The sequence below is a fragment of the Aegilops tauschii genome, chromosome 3, assembly GCF_002575655.3.
Source record: "Aegilops tauschii subsp. strangulata cultivar AL8/78 chromosome 3, Aet v6.0, whole genome shotgun sequence".
Lineage (NCBI taxonomy): Eukaryota > Viridiplantae > Streptophyta > Magnoliopsida > Poales > Poaceae > Aegilops > Aegilops tauschii.
The window spans coordinates 31,422,025-31,426,067 of NC_053037.3; positions in this window are offsets into that span (position 1 = coordinate 31,422,025).

Sequence of the window (4,043 nt, forward strand, 5' to 3'; positions counted from 1 at the left end):
GCTTCCGCTCGCGATCTACAAGGGTATGTAGATGCACTCCTCTCCCTCATTGCTAGATGACTCCATAGATTGATCTTGGTGATGCGTAGAAAATTTTAAATTTCTGCTACGATCCCCAACAATCACTCCTTAGCCTTGGTATGATTTCTGGATCGATCACCTTCTGAGAGATTGCATTGAGGAATGCACATAGCTTCACAATGGCTAAACGGACGTTTTCCGGTAGAAGCCCCCTCAATGCAACCGGAAGCAGTTGCGTCATAATCACGTGGCAGTCATGAGACATTAGGTTCTGGAACTTTTTCTCTTGCATATTTATTATTCCCTTTATATTCGACGAGAAGCCAGTCGGGACCTTCATACTGAGCAGGCATTCAAAGAAGATTTCTTTCTCTTCTTTCGTAAGAGCGTAGCTGGTAGGACCTTCATACTGCTTCGGAGGCATGCCGTCTTTTTCGTGCAAACGTTGCAGGTCCTCCCGTGCCTCAGGTGTATCTTTTGTCTTCCCATACACGCCCAAGAAGCCTAGCAGGTTCACGCAAAGGTTCTTCGTCACGTGCATCACGTCGATTGAAGAGCGGACCTCTAGCTCTTTCCAGTAGGGTAGGTCCCAAAATATAGATTTCTTCTTCCACATGGGTGCGTGTCCCTCAGCGTCATTCGGAACAGCTAGTCCGCCGGGACCCTTTCCAAAGATTACGTGTAAATCATTGACCATAGCAAGTACGTGATCACCGGTACGCATGGCGGGCTTCTTCCGGTGATCTGCGTCGCCTTTGAAATGCTTGCCTTTCTTTCGACATTGATGGTTGGTTGGAAGAAATTGACGATGGCCCAGGTACACATTCTTCCTGCATTTGTCCAGGTATATACTTTCAGTGTCATCTAAACAGTGCGTGCATGCGTGATATCCCTTGTTTGTCTGTCCTGAAAGGTTACTGAGAGCGGGCCAATCGTTGATGGTTACAAACAGCAACACGTGCAGGTTAAATTCCTCCTGTTTGTGCTCATCCCACGTACGTACACCGTTTCCATTCCACAGCTGTAAAAGTTCTTCAACTAATGGCCTTAGGTACACATCAATGTCATTGCCGGGTTGCTTAGGGCCTTGGATGAGAACTGGCATCATAATGAACTTCCGCTTCATGCACATCCAAGGAGGAAGGTTATACATACATAGAGTCACGGGCCAGGTGCTGTGATTGCTGCTCTGCTCCCCGAAAGGATTAATGCCATCCGCGCTTAAACCAAACCATACGTTCCTTGGGTCACCTGCAAACTCAGCCCAGTACTTTCTCTCGATTTTTCTCCACTGCGACCCGTCAGCGGGTGCTCTCAACTTCCCGTCTTTCTTACGGTCCTCACTGTGCCATCGCAACCACTTGGCATGCTCTTCGTTTCTGAACAGACGTTTCAACCGTGGTATTATAGGAGCATACCACATCACCTTTGCAGGAACCCTCTTCCTGGGGGGCTCGCTGTCAACATCACCAGGGTCATCTCGTCTGATCTTATACCGCAATGCACCGCATACCGGGCATGCGTTCAGATCGTTGTACGCACCGCGGTAGAGGATTTAGTCATTAGGGCATGCATGTAGCTTCTGCACCTCCAATCCTAGAGGGCATATGACCTTCTTTGCTGCGTATGTACTGTCGGGCATTTCGTTATCCTTTGGAAGCTTCTTCTTCAATATTTTCAATAGCTTCTCAAATCCTTTGTCAGGCACAACATTCTCTGCCTTCCACTGCAGCAATTCCAGTACGGTACCGAGCTTTGTGTTGCCATCTTCGCAATTGGGGTACAACCCTTTTTTGTGATCCTCTAACATGCGATCGAACTTTAGCTTCTCCTTTTGACTTTCGCATTGCGTCCTTGCATCGACAATGACCCGGCGGAGATCATCATCATCGGGCACTGGTTCCTCTTGATCTTCAGCAGCTTCCCCCGTTGCAGCATCATTGGGCACATCGTCTGGTTCCTCTTGATCTTCAGCAGCTTCCCCGGTTGTAGCATCACCGTATTCAGGGGGCACATAGTTGTCATCGTCCTCTTCTTCTTCGCCGTCTTCCATCATAACCCCTATTTCTCCGTGCCTCGTCCAAACATTATAGTGTGGCATGAAACCCTGGTAAAGCAGGTGGGTGTGAAGGATTTTCCGGTAAGAGTAAGACTTCGTATTCCGACATGTAGGGCATGGACAACACATAAAACCATTCAGCTTGTTTGCCTCAGCCACTTCAAGAAAATCATGCACGCCCTTAATGTACTCGGAGGTGTGTCTGTCACCGTACATCCATTGCCAGTTCATCTGCGTGCATTCCGCTAAACCGTACAAATCTCAAGGAAAATGGAGCTTTGAGGTCGAACTTCGAGAGGAGAAAGCTTAACTACTGTGGCTCGGGCATTTCATCAAACACATCATGTGCATAGGAGGTGTGCTAGAGCACCACAAAGCCCTCCCCTCGCCGGCCAGAGAAAAACAGAGCACTGGAGTGCTCTGCTCGCAGGCGAGGGGTATATATAGGCACCTCATTGGTCCCGGTTGGTGGCACCAACCGGGACTAAAGGGGGGGCATTGGTCCCGGTTGGTGCCACTAACCGGTACCCATGCCCACCTTTAGTCCCGGTTGGTGCCACCAACCGGGACCAAAAGACATGTGCTGCCCGCGTCGCGGCCAAAGTTTAGTCCCACCTCGCTAGTTGAGAGAGCTCGAGAGTGGTTTATAAGCGCTGCTGCGCCCACCCTCTCGAGCTCCTCTCAACTGCAGGCTTTCGGGCCTAATCGTTCTCTTTGCCTGTGGGGCCTACTGGGCCTTCTGCGGGCCTAAATCCTGGCCCATGGATGGGTTTCAAGTCGTATTCAGGCCGTGGTGGCCCAGTAGGTGGCATAATTTTTTTCCCTGTTTTTTGTTTTCTCTTTTGCTTGATTTATTTTGTTTTGTTTCTACTTACAACAAAAAACTTATTTATTTTATTCCATTTTGTTTCTAATTACTTATGTATTTTACTTTATTTATTTTATTTTTATTTATTTTACTGCTGCTATTTTTATTCATTTTACTGCTGCTATTTTTGTTTATTTTATTAAGGTTTATTTATTTTATTTACTATAGTTTATTTTATTTTATTAAGGTTTATTTATTCTTATTTATTTTATTAAGGTTTATTTATTTTATTTACTAGAAAAAATGAACATAGATGCGCCTATAGAGAAAATTCAACCTAAATTCATAATAAATTTCTATGAAATTCAAAGAAATTTACTCTGAATTTAGGTCAAATTCCCTGTATAAAGGCATCTATTTTCATTTTGAGAGGAGCTCAACAAGCCAGAGAGGGACGGGCTTATAAACCGGTGTGAGCGCCCTTCGGTTGGCGAGGTGGGACTAAACTCTGACCGCAACTAGGACCAACCCTTTAGTCCCGGTTTATGGTATGAACCGGGACTAAAGGGTGAGCCTCTGGTCCTAGTTCAAGCCACCAACCGGGACCAATGGTGGTGGGCCAGGAGCGAGGCCCATTGGTCCTGGTTTGTCCCACCAACCGGGACCAAAGGGGCCGGACGAACCGGGACCAATGCCCCCACGAGGCCCGGCAGGCCCCTGGCCGCATGAACCGGGACCAATGCTCACATTAGTCCCGGTTCGTGACTGAACCAGGACTAATCTGAATATTGCCCTGTGACCAAAGCCCAGTTTTCTACTAGTGAGATGACAAACATATGACAAATAAAAGTGGAAGAAACATAAATTAAGGATGAAAAAGAAAAAAAAACAACAAGTGGAAGGAAAGACAAAATGTAACATAACAATGAATAAATGGAAAATAAGGAAAAATGAAAAAAGACCTCGAAAAACAATTAAAAAACAATAAAACACCTAACGAGCAGTCCGTTTAATTATAAGTAGAACAAATTGCACGTTTTAGATATGGTTGGTGGCAAACTTTAATTGTGTGCAACTTCAGTGTCTATAAAGATGCATCATACTCTCGAAAAAGGGAACATAAAAAGAAACTAGACAATACCGGTAAAAATGAGA